Raw genomic sequence first — 19027 nt, forward strand, 5'->3', positions numbered from 1 at the left:
ATGAGTATTAACATTAACACATATCGCATAACATATTTCATTTTACAAAAATTCTCAATGAGTTACAACAAAGACATATTTGTAGTTTCGTAAATAAATCAGTTACTCAGAAATCAGTTCGATTTTACTCACACAACACCATTTGAAACAATATATGTTTTTACGTAAAGATCCTCCAAGAAACATCACACAGATGATTTTAGGGTTCCGTAAATAAATCAGTCACTTACACATTTTATTGAAATGGCACTGTTGGCTAAATCAGGTTACTTGGTCTTGCTTCAGGTTCAAAGAAGAAAATTGCACCTGAACAGTGGCAGACTTAATATATTAGCTTCTTTAGGATTGTTTCCAATCCCATGATGCTCTGCGTCACGCAAATCTCGTTGTTTCTCGGGAGAGTAGGTGACGTATCCAATCAAGATCGCTAAATCGCGAGGGATATGAACTTAAATATCGAATCATATATCAAGGGTTGAAGAAGGCCATATTATTCCCTCTTTTATAACAACGATGGCTTCTGCCACAATGTATTATAACTGAATTCAAACCTTTGTTGAGAGTCATTAAGAAGATGTATTAATTTACAAGCACGTAATCATAAAGTAAGTTATTGTAACTGTGGCTGTTGTTAATGGACATTATGGAGTAATCGATCCTTTTATTTGTTGACTGAATCTTGCAATACAGGATGACAGTATCGCTCAATTACATGGAATACTGAACCACTGAAATCACTTTTTAATGGTGAGAATTATTTCCGAGCTCATCTATCCACGACTCAAACTGTATACCATTGATGACCTTACACACACATACTGTAACCAATCACTTACAGACTTAACCAGCAGGATCACTGATTAAGTCCCAGTCACTTTCCTTCTAATCGCTTGTACAGCAGACAGGCTTAATCCACTCAAGTAAACGCCAACGACAGAATAACTCCATCAACAATTTCATTCGTTTTGGATATGCCTTGATAACTGATTGACGACAAGTCCCAGACTCAATCACCATTTTTCACCCTTACATAATACACAAACTTCAGATGTAGAAGATATTATGCAAGATATATTGGTAGAAAAAAAACACGCTGCAGGTTTTACTCACATCGTTGCACATCTATGACATTGCTTGCGATAGATATGTGCATACCGTCATGAAGATACGGGTTAGAAATGGCCATGATTGTATAAAGGGAAAGGGTGGTCAGGCTTGCTGACTTGGTTGATACATGTTATCGTATCGGAATTGCAGAGATCGATGTTCATGGTGCCAATCACTGGATTGTCAGGTCCAAAATTGATTAATGGAACAGCGCCATCATACAGCTGGAATATTGCTGAATGTAGCGTTAAACAAAAAACACAACTTAGGATGCCTGACGACCCGATCCCGTTAGTCGCCTTTTACGACAAGCATAGTCACCTTTAACGGCAAGCATGGGTTGCTGAAGACCTATTCTACCTCGGAATCTTCACGGGTCCTATAAGAAGTCCATGTTGCCGTACACACAGAACGGGGTATATTCACTTCACCCATATCTCGCTTCGACATGTCTGTACATATCTTCAGGTACGTTTCGGTCATCTCAAATCTCTACCATGTTTCCTTTTGTCTGAATGAATAAAGCGTAGAACAAGAAAGTGAAGGTCATAGAGCAAGGCCCAGTTCACTCTTAATTCAATAGTGAAGACAGACGGCCCATCTTTTCCATCTACAGGGAGGAAATGAGTTACAATAATTCATTTCTAAAGAAGAAACAGAGCGATTACTTCAGACATTTATTTGCCAACTTTTGTCCTATCTGAGCAGTTGCTCGGAACGCTGGGCTCAATGTCAATATTTGACATGGATTAAAACTAGCTAGTATCTCTTAGACTGCGACTTTTATAATGATGGAATAGATCGATGAATGTATAAACAAACATAATTTGTGAATTATTAACTGCGACTTTCAAAAAGCGAAGGGAAGTAGGCAAATATATCAAACATGAGCACTGAATTTTTACATGTTTGCTGGCTTCAGTTGGTGTGTTTTGCTGTGATTCACTACAACACAGTGAAGTAATGCTACAATAAATAATTTGAAGTGATTCCGTTGAGTTTGATTTTTCAAAACAATTTGTTTTACGTTTATGTTCCCTAAACCAAAATGAAATGTTGCATTCCTTGGCTGAGAGTTTGTATTTACTGGACATGTATGCAGCCATGCCTAAACTGTGAAGCTGCTTAGAAACAATATGGTTGGCGTAGTAACAAGAGAGTAATTTATATAATCCAGGCACATGACTTACGTTTCCAACTATATCATATATGTTTATTAATCACTATCAAATCTTAATTCTATCCTGCCCCGCTGGTTGCACCCGTCACTAACACAGAATCAAGTAAACCGTTAAGCTGAAGTCGGGCGGTTAAGGCTAAAATTGTGCACTTTGGGTTAAATGCACCAAACTTGGCACACTTATACATTGAACCATTCCGAACATTTTTTTATATGGATCCACCTCTGTAGCGCGCCCTGGTGGTAGAAAATCCAAGATGGCCTCCCAGCTGGGCTAAAATCTCTGTTGATATCAATATACATGTATACTCAACATATCATACATATCTAATCCATCTATATCTAGATCTATATCTATATATATATATATCCATAGTTATGCATGCAGAATGATTTGCAGCAGAGCTGTATATAATTCAAATATAGTTTGCAGCGCCCCCTGGTGGTAGAAAATCCAAGATGGCCGCCAGGATGGCTGAAATATCTAATGATATCAATCTATGTTCAATATATCATAGTTATCTGGCCAATGTATACACATTATCATTGTAATGTATTAAGCAATAATTACAACAATCCTGTAAATAATTCAAACCTAGTATGCAGCATCCCCTGGTGGTGATGAAAGTCCAAGATGGAACTTATGGTAAAGTGAACATTATTGCCGCCGCAATATTCCAGTAATATCAAGGGGGGGGGGGGGGGGGGGGGGGGGAGTCCAAATAGGGAGTTAGTGAGTGAGTTGGGTTTAACGCCGTTTTTAACAGTATTCCAGTTATATCACGGCGTGTCAGCTTAATGTGGGAGGAAAGCCCGAAGTGATGCAGGTCGCAGACGTTTACCACTTCGGTGAAACCCACGAGCACGGGTATGGTGATAACAAACCTAGAAACATAATTGGGGCGAGCCGTGATTCGAACCCACAATCATAGGTTTCTGTCGTGTCCAGGGGACGCAACTCTGCATAGCGAATCGCATACTAAAGACATTACTTTTGTCATTTACGCCTCAAATTTAGAATATCCCCTACCATAAAAAGTTTCGAAAGCTTTAATATGATATGTTGTAACAAAGTTTAAGCAACAGCCCTACATGTATAACTCTCTTTGGAATCTACGTAGAAAGTGCTACACTATTGTACTTCAAACGTTGTTAGATTGTTTGAAAAAAGGGAAAGTTGATTATACTTACACGTAAATATTTGTTGTTTGTTTTATGGCCAGTTAAAAGCAATAACGCTTCAGAGGAAGAAGTTAAGGCATCTACTTATACCGAACCGTATCACCGATCGAGCAATTTCTTGTTATTTTTGCCGATATAATGTTCCAACTACTAGCAAAGCCCAAAGTTCACAGCATGTGTTTATACGTCGTAATAAAGATTTATTCTATTCATACTTGACATGGAGTGACTCAACATGTTATAAGAGTCTTGTATTGCCAAAAAACAACAACGAAATGCTGTGTGTTTTTTAGGCGTGAAACCTTTCAAGAAGATACGATATTTTTTTATATTTCAAACGGTTTTTTTCCCTGGCAGTCATAATGTCCATTTGCTCATGGCGATTCACAAAGAAAACAATGGTGACGTCATGGAATCCAACTTATTCTGATATTCATGAAACCTGTGTGATGGAAATGGAATAAAGTTGCAAAAGTTATTGATCTGAGTTTGATAAATACTCTCGTAAATGACTTCTGCTGTTTAGGATCAGGTTTCACCAACAAGTTAACGATATGTAAAAAGTGCACTTGTCAGCCTTCAATGTTCATGTCTTTGTGTTGGATATAGCTACTGTTTCAGTGAGTGCGTGAGTGCGTGCGTGCGTGCGTGCGTGCGTGCGTGCATGAGTGAGTGAGTGAGTGAGTGTTACGCCGCCTTTACCAACATTCAACTCAGTGGGGGACGCACTACCCCACCGCCTACCATAAATCAAGAAAGAATTAGCATATATTGTCCAAGAGTTATACAGGTATTGACACCTGTGATGACACATCGCATTTAAAGAATTAAGAAGAACTCTAAAGGTCAACTTTACTTCTTCGACCGATGTCATCAGTGGCAGAGAAGGAATTTCACTTGGTGAAACAATTTTTTTTTGTCGTCAGTTTGCAATAATTAAAAAACAACGAGCTGAGAGTGAGCTCTGCTGGGACGTGTTAGGTGAAATGTTGTTTTTCTCGCCGCGATCACTTACATAGCAAATGTGGACGAAGGTGATGTGTGTGTGTGTGTGTGTGTGTGTGTGTGTGTGTGTGAGAGAGAGAGAGAGAGATAGAGAGAGAGAGACGCTGCTTGTACTTGTCCAAACTGAGACCGCTTCTATAGTGCTACCCACTGAAATATTATGCCGTAGTTGTACAAGAACACACACTCAGGCACTGACTAGTGATTCAGGGCCGGTCAGTCCTTGTTCAACCCCCTAACGCTGAGCGCCCAAAAGGGTAACAAAACATACCAGCTATTAACGTATGTTGGTATGATTCGCTGTGATTTGCCGTAACAGGCGGGCGAATATCCCTGTTGTAAGAAGCGACTAACGGGATCGGGTGGTCAAGCTCGTTGACTTGGTTGATGAATGTCATCGTATTCTAATTGCATAGATCGATGCTCATGATGGCAATCACTTGATTGTAATTGTCTGGTCCAGACTCGATTTATTTACAGACCGCAATCATATACATGTAGCTGGAATGTATCAAACAGATAAGCTAAATTGGAACCCCATGCAACTCGACACTTACACGATTCACATGTCAGTATGCATCTAACTGATCGTAAACGGAACATACGGATTTTGAACGGCCATAAATTCAAAGGACAAATATGTTTCCTTAACTTTATGACATTTACTATCAACTTCTCTAGACACCGATAGTTTCATGTGATGACTAATTGAAGTTTTTTTCTGAGTTTCAAAAGAACAAAATCTAAGACAAAGCTTCCCATGTCAGTTGTAACTCAACCCTTGCAGGTTGGAGGTCGTGAAGTCTTCTGCGTTGCTGTCTGTTTTTAACGTAACATGATAGAGACTGTCATGATAACATTAAAATGTTTTTCTTTCACTTTTTGACGATAAAATAGGTAAACCTAATTGATATGTATCTGTAAAATGAACATTGATATAAATTAGTAAGTTGCATCATACATATATTGAATTTTAATTATTTAAATCTAAATAGAAGTCTACCAGAAATCCACGACGAATAGAAAATTCGGGTTACAATAATAATTATGTCTTCAGCAACCTACGCTTGTCATGAGGCGAGTATGCTTTTCGTTGGAGGCGACTAACGGGATCCGGTGGTCAGGCTCGCTGACTCGGTTGGTACATATCATCGCATCTCAATTGCGTGGATCGATGCTTATGATTTCAAACACTGGATTGTCTGGTCAAGACTCTATTATTAACAGACGGTCGCGATATAGCTGGAATATTGCCCAGTGCGGCGTTAAACATCAAACAAACAAATGAGGGTAGAGCACGTTTTAGACAACTCTGCAATGAACCTTTTTGTAGCCACTCAATTACCGGAATATCCGTCCTGCTACAAGATTCAAACATTTCCTCTTGATGTACGACCAATATGTGGCAGCAGGGTATTTTCAACCAATCAATTGGGCAAGAGCCACTAGTGACAAATCTCAAGTAGATTTCGATATTTGTTTCTTAGAACATTCATACGGAAATATATTACTTAAGATTTAATAATCGTGGATTCATTTTAATGGAGTTCAGCTGCAACTGCTAAAAGCACCATTGCAATTATTTTGACATCCCATTCTATCGAACTTGAAGAACACTTTTGATACGACTCTTCGTTGAGCCTGTTATTATTACCGGCATATATATCCATTTGGTTAACGGTTTTCAAATAATTCCTCTTTATGTGAGACCAATGTGATACAGCATGGTGTTATGACCTCAGGCGTCGCGTGTTATTTATTTAATTAATCCCCAGGGAGTCATGAAACCCCTGGCACTGAGCTCCTTACAGCGACCGGATGGCAGAACAGATTGCACAATTATAACAGGATCAATTACACCGAGTAATATTTCCTGGGAGAAATCTACAGACGAAATGGCTGCTTTCATCACTGCCAACTGTTTAAACCCATCTTTGTAATCCACATGAACTATATTGGTTCTCATTCAAAGACTTCCAGTTCACGGCGTTTATGTCAGTTAATAGAGAACGACAAACATTAGAACATAATTGTTATAGTAAACCCATCTGACTATTGACATTGAAATTGGCATGTTATGTAAATAATACGTTGTTCGTTGAGTAAGAATGGATAAAGTGGCGAACGAACTTATTTCAATTTGATAGGATCCGATGTTTGTTTGTTTGTTGTTTATATATACCGGCTGTCTGTACAAAATCAAGTATGGATTAGACAATCCAGTGATTGATATCATGAACATCGATATTCTTCTTGTTGTTGGTTGTTGATTTGTTGTTTAACGCCGCACTCAGCGATATTACATCATGAGCATCGATCCACGCAATTGGGATCAATGACATGCATCAACCAAGTCAGCGAGCCTGACCACCCGATCCCGTTGGTCGCCTTTCACGACAAGCAAAGTCGCCTTTTACGGGTTGCTGAAGACCTGGGTCTGATCCGATGCAAAACTGTAAGATGATTTAAACATAAGTAGTTTTTTAGGACTCACATGGAAGTAGGCCCTTGATGATTCCGGGGTAGAATAGGTCTTCAGCGACCCATGCTTGCCGTAAAAGGTAACTATGCTTGTCGTAAAAGGCGACTAACGGGATCGGGTGGTCAAGCTCGCTGACTTGGTTGATACATGTCATCGATTCCAATTGTGTGGATCGATGCTCATGATATCAATCACTGGGTTGTCTGGTCCAGACTCGATTATTTACAGACCGCCTTCATATAGCTGGACTATTGCTGAGTGCGGCGTTTAACAACAAACCAACCAACCGACCAACCAACCGCTTGGAAGTAAAGGCAACAAAAACGATACTGCACAATGAATGATAAGAGCAATGGAGGCAACACTGTGAGGCAGCCTGCATCGGCACATTACATCAGCTCAACACTGAAACCATCAGACAACAGGATTTTTATCATCAGGCGGAAATCACAGCTCGTTTGATGCGGGAGGAACCTGGCGGATAACGGGGCAGAATCGATTGTCAGTGTCAGGACACTAATGGTGCTGAATGGCGTAGATGATTACACAATTACATGCCATCACACACACCCTCAAACTGAAACTAAGTGAGTTATTGCCTAACACCCTATCAGCAATACTGCAGCTGTTCGGCGATTTGATTTGTTTGTTTCCTGTTTACGGCATACTCAGCAATATTCCAGCTATATGACAGCGGTCTGTAAATAATCGATTCTGGGCTAGACAGTCCAGTGATTGACATCATGAGCATCGATCCACGCAATTGGGATCGATAACATGCATCAACCAAGTCAGCGAGCCTTACCACCCGATCCTGTTAGTCGCCTCTTACGACAAATATAGTCACCTTTTACGGCAAGCATGGGTTGCAGAAGACCTACTCTGGATCTTCACGGGTCCGGCGATTTGAAATTAAGAGGTATATGGATAGTGTTCGTTTATCGTTATAAAAATGGAACGACTTTGCAATTTGATCATTGAAACGGGTCTCATTCACTAACAGGATATTCTGATATCACCTGTGTATTCTTGTAACAGCGTGTATGACCGCGATGCTTAAATACAAAGTTTTGTTCGTTGTTTAAAGCCGCACTCTGCAACATTCCAGCCTTATGACGGTGGTCTGTAAATAATCGAGTCTGGACCAGACAATCCAGTGATTGACATCATGAGCATCGATTGGGATACGATGACATGCATCATCCAAGTCAGCGAGTCTGACCACCCGATCCCGTTAGTCGCCTCTTACTACAAGCATAGCACAGCAAGCATGGGTTGCTAAATACCTATTCTAACGCGGATGTTCACCGAGTGAAAGCATGACCACCCGATCCCGTTAGTCACCTCTTACGACAAGCATGGTCGCCTTTTAAGGCAAGCACGGGTTGCTGATGACCTATTTTACCCGGGACCATCACGGGTCAATCTATGGTACATAAAATGTACACACTCTGCTTATATTTTAATAATCATTATGATACCTAACATGGCTATAGAATAACTACTAACTATTTTCATTTTCCATGAATTCCGTCTGGGCGTAGGAGGACATTTGCGTGTCAACAATGTAATCAAGCCCGACAACATCATTGTTCACTACCAGTTATAACACGCTGCCATCTCATCTGTCTGTTGTCGGTGTAAGTTTTGAGAGGTGGAACTGGGGTTGATTTCATGTAGACCAGACAGCGCTCCTCTTGTGAAGAGCGTCAGACATACATGCTCCAACTGACGTCCGTTATTTATTAATTTGATAGCCCACCGCTGTATCGATTTTGAAACAGCGGTGGTATGATCTCCTCAAGTTCAAAGTTTGAACATTTGTGTGAGATTTGAATTCCCTCTGACAAATGATCCAAATGCTGACGTAGCTTAAAACCGATTATGTTCACATGCGTGTAATATCTTGGAGTTTTGTAACACGTATTAACTGCTTTGATGAAGAATAAATATGGGATAAGATTAACAGTCACGAGCTAATACACACAAAATGTCATCCCGTCCAGCCTTTTGCCCATCAAAATCGATCATCGCTTACTCTAACCTTCAGATTCCTCATTATGCATCGATGGCTGTAATGTTATTCAACCTTAGGACTATCACTGTTTACAGGTCTCTGCCCCTAGTGTACAGTGCATTCACCCTGTACACTCAGTAGAACCGACTCGTTCGATGGTAGATGACAGATGGTGGAAACACGAATACGTACATACACCAGAATCAAAACTTGTGGTGTCACCCTGGGCAAGTGACTTAGTTCAAATGTGCCTCTGTTCACCCTGCGAGGAATGGGTACCCGATATGTGAGGAGGATGTGTAAACCTTCTACCGCCCCTAGGCAGCGTGGCTTGTATACTCCCCAGGGAGCTGAGAATGATAAGTGGAATGCGAAAGGATCCACTGATCAAGGAACAAATAAAACCGCATTTGAGCAGATACTATTACCTGGGTACCTGCGGTATATGCATGTATAATATGATAATATAGTAAAATAATAGTATGAAATGAATACTCCTGGACAGTTTCTACCGGAATAGCAATGCAATCGTGACAATGTCCATCATCCTTCCTTAAATAAACCATTTCTAACGGGGCTTCGTTCTTTACAGAGAGCGACCCGTGAAGATTCCGGGGTAGAATAGGTCTTCAGCAACCCATACTTGCCATAAAAGGCGACTAACGGGATCGGGTGGTCAGGCTCGCTGATTTGGTTGATACATGTCATCGATCCCAATTGCGTGGATCGATGCTCATGATATCAATCACTGGGTTGTCTGGTCCAGACTCGATTATTTACAGACCGCCGTCATATAGCTGGAATATTGCTGTGCGCGGCGTTAAACAACAAACCAACCAACTTTACAGAGAGCATCTCGCATGATCCTATGACCCCTTGCGTACCAATGACAGAACAATATGATCCCACTTGACATCACTGATTTCAAGTTGATAACTGCGTGCAGTCTTAAGATAAGATTCATCTTTAGTGACGTTTTGGTTCAATACGAAATGTATACTGTAATACTGAATAAAATTGAAAAAATGAAAAAAATAGTCGTTCTTTTCTTTAAGTAATTCTTCATATGGGGCTTGAATTTAGACAAAACCCTTTTAATTAAAACTTTAAACCGAAATATCACAGCTTGCAACAATGTAGTTTTGTGGTATATAATGTATCTTTGTTCACGTTTTTTTGGTCAATTTATGTTTTTTTCCAAAAATCCCAGCAGACACCCAGACAATCCCACCCCCTCCGAACACACCAATTAAATATGAAAGGCGGGTCCCTTAGCATTCAAGTTGATGTGTCGCCTTTTATTCAACATTCACTCTCGCTGACACACTCGTCTCATCGCGACCAGACTAACGAGCTTCTGATCATGGAGTTCTCACAGGGGGTAATCTCACAACTGAAATAGTCATTTACACAAGGATACATTGTAATGTGTGTCTCGTTAGAACGACTGATTTGCATGTGGGAAGATCATCTAAGTGTATATTCCGCTGATTGTAACAGCGAACACACACGCACACACACGTACACACACACGTACATACATACACACATACATACATACATACGTACGTACACAAATAGATAATTGCATTAACGTGCCAGTCCATTTTCCTTACGATAAGTTGGATGTTCACTGATCATGATTGGTGTATTTTGGCGTTGTTTGGAAACCGTCGTTTCTATATGATAAACCGTGCGTACCTCTGGAAAATTCATCGTGATCAGTTGAAATTGCCCACAACGAAAAATAACTTTCGATTTATACATTTATTCCATAAAAAAATAAACAAATAAACAGCGCACATACCCGACTTCGGTCGTTTGTTTATTGGCGACTGATGGAAGGTCTTGTCATGATTCTTCAAAATAAATACACAATTTAAACAAATAAAGGGCACAATGCATGTACATGATATGATCTGACACAGGTTGGGATGTTTATCAAGGTCCAGGTACTGCTTCCTTGGAAGATAATGGCTCAATTGGTTAAAGTAAATATAACTTAGTATTGAGGGGCGGTCGGGTAGCCTAGTGGTTTCAGCGTTTGCTCGTCACACCTAAGACCCGGGTTCGATTCCCGACATGGGTACAATGCGTGAAGCCAATTTCTGGAGTCCCCCTCCGTGATATTGCTGGAATATTGCTAAAAGTGGCGTAACACCATACTCACTCACTCACTCACTTAGTACTGATCCCATTTTATGTATCAATTCATTGGAGGATAAAACCTGATATTTAAATGGGAAACTATTGAGAAGACGCTGCTCTTAAAAACTGCAATAATGCTGCGAATGTATGATTAGAGCGAAAGGGATGATACTCCTGTCTTTGAAAATGGATTTAGTGTTCAAGAGAGGAAGAACGCCACAACTGAAGAAAATGGTGACAAAATACATAATGTGATTATGGATGTTTGACGATTCAAGCAAAAAAACTAATATATCAATAAACGAAATATGAAATATATGTTGCTGCCCTTGTCCGCGATCCGTTTTATTGCCCTAATTGGTGTGGACCTATGTGACTTCTACTCTGTTCTCCAAACGTTGGTGATGCTGACAACTGACCAAGTTTTAGGGGCTTCTTATTGAAAGTATCGAACCTCGCGTGATAAATGTTTTCAGCAGCCTGTGTCTAAATCCAGGTCAATCATTGTCCAGTAATCTGATATTATGTTGAGACTCAATTAAGACAACCCTGTAAGGTACTAAAGATCGAAAGAAAAGCTTGGATACAAGTGTTTGTGTGTCTTAGAATGGCTTTGACATATTGGTTAGTGTCCATATATGGCTTCGTATGTGATTTTTATTTCAGGGATGGCTCATAAACAGTCTGTCTTTGTCAAAGATATGATTTATATGATCAACCTACCAGTTTATTGCCCCGAGATTTACGAGGTCGAGATGGGTGATCACTATTTCAGAGATTGGCTTTCTCTGCAGTGATGTCTTATCATTCTGTTGCACTTCTATCATGTGTGGAGCTTGTGAGAGTGAATTCAAAAATTCCAGATGCCATTTTCAGTAACAATAACACTTTGATTGAAGAAACGGACAAACGGTTATGGCATTTTTATGGTTCTCAATATTTCCATAAAATACTGTTGGACAAACAAATCAACAGTTTCAGAAATGGGAATTCCTGCATAGAAGTTAAATCTTGGAAATAGATCGTAAACATGACAATCTTATACCGTCCAGGTGAACAAAGTCATGCATATTTCAATGGTTTCAATACCAAAAATTACATCACATTCTACCTACAAATTCGCTACTTTGTAAAATGGGATAGGTGGACAGTGACTCGCGTAGAAATTTCTCAAATGATGAAGAAACAATTTTACACCTATCTTGGAAATGTCAAAAGGTACGCACCATCTGGTCCAATATTGGAAACTGGCTTCTGAATAAATGGAAAATAAACATTCATATTTCAAAAGAAATCGTTTTACTCTGGTATACGTTTCAAAACAAAATCCTATGAAGACTATAATCTCGGTGCTGAAAAAACTCATATTTGACAAAGAAATTACTCGATACTACTTACAAGCAACATATTTTGCAAAATAATGTAAATAATGATATGGGATATTTAAACAGGCACTGGTCAAGCTGCAATTTACTCTTCTCTTAAAGTACGATATCTATATATGTAACATGCGAAATTGTAAAAAGGAAATGCAACATAAAAAAATAGTTTTGAAAAAAATAATGTCAATAGGTCAGGTACATGTATACAACGTATGTTGTTTGTAGATCTGACAAGACACATTCTTGCAAGGATGACAAGCAAAACTAACGAAATGTTGGGTAACAAGTGTTTTCATCATGTACATTATGGAGGCAATGTTAAGACAGTGAATTTATTATAACGTATTCTTGCAACCCTAAGATTAAAGAACAAGCATCTAGAATTTGATAGCATCTTGTATTCCTCGTTCCTTTTGCAACACAAACAAAAAACAACCCTTAACCTTTATACCGTTACAAATGCAATCATTATAAAACAAGCATTTTGATATAAATATCCTCTTCGTTTTTGTAAAAAAAAATAATGATTTGGTCATATATTATTCTTTGATGTCATTTCTCCTGGAATGTCATCATTTTAACTTTGATGGTACTGTAGATTAGCATTGATTACACAGATTATACAGACTATTTAAGCAAACAGAGTAGAAGACAGTCCAACTTATTATTCTAATCATTCAATTGTTGGTCTCTGTTGTTGAAGCTAGTTTGTAATTTCGCCGACGTTTAACAGAGAAAAAATGACTGTGTTTCTTGAAGGGTTGAGTGTGAGGGTCACCTTCAAAAGATTAGAGTCTCATTGACAACGATGACTTCTTCATGGATTTAAGCGTCATAAACTCCTCTAACGCATATGCAGTTGATTCAGGTTCACGGTGTCAGGAACTGTTTATCTCTTTTGAATTTGATTTTAAAATAATTCAAATGTTTCAAGAGTGTGAGATTGGGCATGCACGAGGCTTATGCCAGTTCCACATCCCAACTTTGATCAGAATGATTCAGCTTCGTAAATATTTGCTTGTTTGTTTGTTTGTTTATTTGTTTGTTTGTTTTAAACGCCGTACTCAGCAATATTCCAGCTATATGACGGTGGTCTGTAAATAATCGAGTCTGGACCAGACAATCCAGTGATTGACATCATAAGCATCGATCTACGCAATTGGGATACGATGACATGCATCAACCAAGTCAGCGAGCTTGACCAGCCGATCCCGTTAGACGCCTCTTACGATAAGCATAGTCGCCTTTTTACGATGCTTACTGCTAAAACGTGGGGAACAGCCATACTCATTCAATGTAACAATTTAACGCGGTCGATGCCATAATCCTCATGGTCACGCTTTTCATTCATTTACTCAGACTTGTCCGATCAATTAAGGAATAACTACGGATGATTTCAGGCCATTAAACGTGTCTACGAAAACTGATTATCCAAGACGTTACTAAACGCCAGCTTTTGGAATGACAGTGTAGTTAAAAGGCAACTGGTGATATAATCATTGAGATTACTGTAATGTCACATATCATTATTAGTGTTGAATGCACTGATACGATTCCGTGATTCAGCCTTTTGTAGCCACTCTATTACCGAAATGTCCTTTCTGAATAAAAGAGGCGAACATTCCCTCTCGGCGTAAGACCAATATGTGTCAGCAGGGTATGTGCAAGCAATTAATTGGGCAAAAACCACTAGGGATTGATATTGAGTTGATTTTGATATCTGTTTTTAGAACATTAACATGGATTACCAAAGATTACTAATGATTAAATAATCGCCTGATCGTGGGTTTAGTATATAATGGAGATAAACTACAGTTGTCTGCATCACCGATGTGATTATTATAACATTTTACTTTATCAGTGGTAGTGTGGAAAGCTTTACATGCGACTCTGCGATTAGCCTTTTGCAGCCACACGATTGCCAGAAAAAAAATCCTCTTCATCTAAGTCCAATACAGGGCAACATGGTATTAAGACCCAAGGCGTCGCCTGTTATTTACCTAATTAATCCCCAGGGAGTCATCAAAACGCTGGCACAGAGCTCCTTACGGCGACCGGATGACAGAACAACCTGCACAAGTTTAACAGGATCAATTACACAGTGAAATATTTCCTCGGAGAAATACAACAGACGTAATGAAGGTCTGCTATCCTTCAGGAACTCTGAGACTTCTTCCTTATTGAAACACAATCTGTTCACGGCTTTGGAAGCATTTCATAAAACGATTCAAACATGCAGAAACTATGCATTGGAATTATGCATACTTTATATAAAAATATTATGGCATGACGTTTGTTGCAGCATGTATTTGCCAATCACGTAATCTAAAACACTTTATTTATCACAGAGGACACAATCATATATATAGATTTAATGAAGAGTGCGTGAAGATTCAATATACACTCTTCAAAAAAATAGAAACGCACAGGTAGTATGTACTTCATTGAACCTGACTTCACAAAAAAATCCTGTAATAAATTGGATATATGTTTTTTGAAAATGGTGGTGGACTAATATCGACAAACGGTGCGTCAAAACAAAGCCATTGTCGATTTGCAATGTCTTAGATGACATTGTTTTCACACTTGTCAAGGAGGAAAACAGTAAAGCAAAATGTACGTGCAAGTTATAGCATTCGTAGCTCGTGGTCGTGGCTATGAAAAGGCAAGCATAATCCAATAATTTGTCATTTAATTGTCAACATTTGTCAAGATCGAAAATGCCGGGACTCAGCGCTGCCGATCTGAACATCGCCATAGGACGTATCCAAAGAGGGGAATCACAGTCTTCTGTTGCACGCCACTTCAGCGTCCGGTACAGCACCATTTGCCGCCTTTGTGACCGATACACACAGTTCAATTCCACTGTAGGCCGTCCGAGTACCGGCCGACCAGGAGTTACCACCCCTGCACAGGATCGCAACTTTCGACTGTTCCACCTACGTTATCGTAAAATCCGACCAAGAAGACCATTTATCGTCCCTGTTTTGCAACAGATCCATCGACAGCGACGCTTGCGTTGGTGTCATACCTTACAGACTTGATAAACTGGAGACGATTGTGGTTATAATTAGCGATGAATCACGATTTCTTCTTCACCGGCGAGATGGAAGACAACGTGTTTATCATCGTCGAAATGAGCGTTTTTCCCCACATTGAGTATGTGAAGTCAACAATTTCGGTCGCGGTAGTGTCATGGTGTTGGGGCAATATCCTACGCTACGAGATCTGACTTGGTTGTGGTTCAGGGAAATGTGACAGCAAATCGCTACATGAATCAAATTGTTCAATCTCGCCTTCTTCCAATCATTGACTCAACAGGAAAACGCTCCACCGGGCACAGCCCATGTCACGGTATACTACCTTCATAATGCCAACATCAACGTTTTGCCCTGGCCGTCGAGATCTCCAGATCTCAACCCAATCGAACACCTCTGGGATGAACTCGACAGACATGTACGTCAACGTCAGAACACGCTGCAAACACTCCCCTAACTGTCAAACGCGTTACAAGCAGAATGGCGCAGAATTCCGCAGGACAGGATTCGTAAACTTATTCAGTCAGTGCCGAGAAGATGCAGAGCCGTGATTGCTGCCCGGGACGGTCACACGAGATACACGAGCTCAGCGCAACCTTGTGGCCTTATGTGACATGACAATGAACAATTTTCAATGCCTTTGTACAAAGACAACATGTGACTATCGAGCTCCAAAATTTCATATGTGTATCAGTAATTATTAAATATATCGACTTTATTAGGTACAATACATTTACTAAAAATCTACCTGTGCGTTTCTTCTTTTGAAGAGTGTATGTTGCACTTATTTGTGTTGCGTTCCCCTTGTATATTGGGTGCCGAATATTTGGCGTTTGTAAATATACTTGTGTTGCCAAACAACATTTCTCTACAATGTACTATCAATGTCTTCCTTATAACCAACACCTTGATCACCACTGCCTCGTTTGCTGTTCAAAGAAAGAACAAACTGCTCATTGCCACGTCTGCCTTGCACCGACGTCAACACATACATGTGCCAGATCACAGATTACAATGCAGGGGTAATATCACAGTTAAAATAACACAAGTTACACAAGTATCAATCTTAATTTGTGTCACGTTAGAACGACTGATTTGCATGTAGCATGAATATTTAATTCAAGTTGGCATATTCGGATTCACTCACCTATCTCTGTGTACATTTCCTGCGAGAGGTTGGTGATGGCCTTGTTCACAGGCTACCATTTCAGTATGACAGATGATGTCGCATTGAGGAGAATACAAACTACAATATACTGCCTTAATTGACCGATCACAATTTTATAGCGGTACACCAGCTATTGCCCACTGAGATGCAATACCGAACTTTAACATGAATACCCCGCTCACACGCAGTATACTTGTTTTAGCTCCTAACGTTCGAGCGCCATCTTTTAACGTCTCATGGTATGAGTAAATGAGTGAGTGAGTGAGTTGGGTTTAACGCCGCTTTTAACAGTATTCCAGTTATATCGCGGCGTGTCAGCTTAATGTGGGGGCAAAGCCCGAAGTGAGGCAGGTCTAAGACGTTTACCACTTCGGTGAAACCCACGATCACGGGTATGGTACTGACAAACCTAGAAACATAATCGGGGCGAACCGGGATTCGAACCCACAATCATAGTTTTCTGGCGTGCCCAAGGGACGCAACTCTGCACAGCGAATCGCGGCGCCTCAGACGACTGGGCCACCCGTGCCCCTCTCTTGGTATGACGCAGCTGGTGATCGAACCATGCACCTGCCGCTCTCCGGTCGGATGCTTTACCCCTCAAGACAACCGATTGGATTGAAGTGAGAAGAAAAATGCATCCCTACCAGTGTGTGATGTCTTAGCGTGAATGTGATGTCTTGTTATTTGATTCACTGGTAATAAACAGTTTGGCCTTTTTCAAAGATATGATTTAGTAGGTGCAATAGGATTACAGACACATGAAGATCCGGAATAGAATTGGTTTTCAGCCACCCATGCTTGTGGTCGGGGGTGATTGACTGGATCAAGGGGTCAGGCTCGCATGTCATCGTATCCTAATTGGGTAGATCTATGCTCATGACGTTTATCACTGGATTGTGTGGTTTATTTGTTGTTTAACGCCGCACTCAGCAATATTCTATGTAGCGGCGGCCTGTAAATAACCGAGTCTGGAGCAGACAAATCAAGTCATTGACATCATGAGAATCGATCCACGCAATTGGAATACGAAGACATGCATCAACCAAGTCAGCGAGTCTGACCACCCGATCCCGTTAGTCGCCTCTTAGGACAATCATGGGATTGCTGAAGGCCTATTCTACCCCGGATAGATTGTGTGGTCCAGACTTGATTATTTTCGAACAACTGGAATATCAATAGACAAACATCAGGATCACATCAACGGAGGCGGAGAATGGCGATCACTATTTATGTTTAATGAAAAGTGAGGGAGCAATATTACAGCAATATCACGGCGGGGAACACCAGAAATGTGTTTCACACATTGTACCCATGTCGGGAATCGAACCCGGGTCTTCGGTGTGACGACCGAACGCTTTAACCACTAGGCTACCCGACCGCCCACCAACTCAACAAGCCTGACCACCCGACCCCCTTAATAGCGTCTTCTAAACTGGGTCTTCACGTGTGTCACTGTTAAGTACCTATTAAAATACTGTGAATCTTTACCGTTAGTAGCACACAGGATGCGTTATAGATTCGAAATAAAGAGATAATTCTTTGTCAATATTGACTTTTCTTTGTTCAATGACATCTTCGCATCGGGTCTTCAGGATGACGAGCGAATGCTTTAACACTGGCCTACCAGTATCAGAACATCATCATGGGCATGTTCACACCTTCACCTTAATTCAAACATGTATAAATATTCCAGTTGGAATATAAGAGACATGCCGTTACTTTGTTTAGCCCTGACAAGACACAAACGTGCAAAGTTGACGGCAATAACGGAATGGTAATAAAAGTTTGTTTCATTTTAATGTTTTATGAAAGTGAATTGATGATGATACCTCTTTACAACACTACTGATTTAAAAACAGACATTGTCTGTCATGTTAATAGATTGAATTATAAATTCACTGTGGTATAAAATCATTAAATATCAATTGAAAAAAACGAAACAGCTTTGATCATATTTGTCTCTTTGTCTTCATTTTACTTTCATTATGCTATTGGTTTTAAACTGATGTTAGAATTGATTAGCTTTAAGATTTACAAAGACTAAATTTAAGCCCACAAAATATCAAAGCAATCATCGACATTATTTCTAATTATTAAGGATTTAATTTTAAAACCACTTCAGAACAGTATTAAATTAAATTTACTATGTTCACAGAATATAAAACGGTGAAACAGATTCAAGTGGATCTAAAAGGCAAAATAATGGTAGCATTATGTGAATGAAGCACTTAAAATAAGAATTTTTGGGGAAAGGTTGAGCATGTCCGTGAAGAACATCATTAAAGTCCTTATGCCGTTTTATTTAGGGTTGACTG

Source organism: Haliotis rufescens, unplaced genomic scaffold (assembly GCF_023055435.1).
Source record: "Haliotis rufescens isolate VD_foot unplaced genomic scaffold, xgHalRufe1.0.p SCAF_14, whole genome shotgun sequence".
Classification (NCBI taxonomy): Eukaryota; Metazoa; Mollusca; class Gastropoda; order Lepetellida; family Haliotidae; genus Haliotis; species Haliotis rufescens.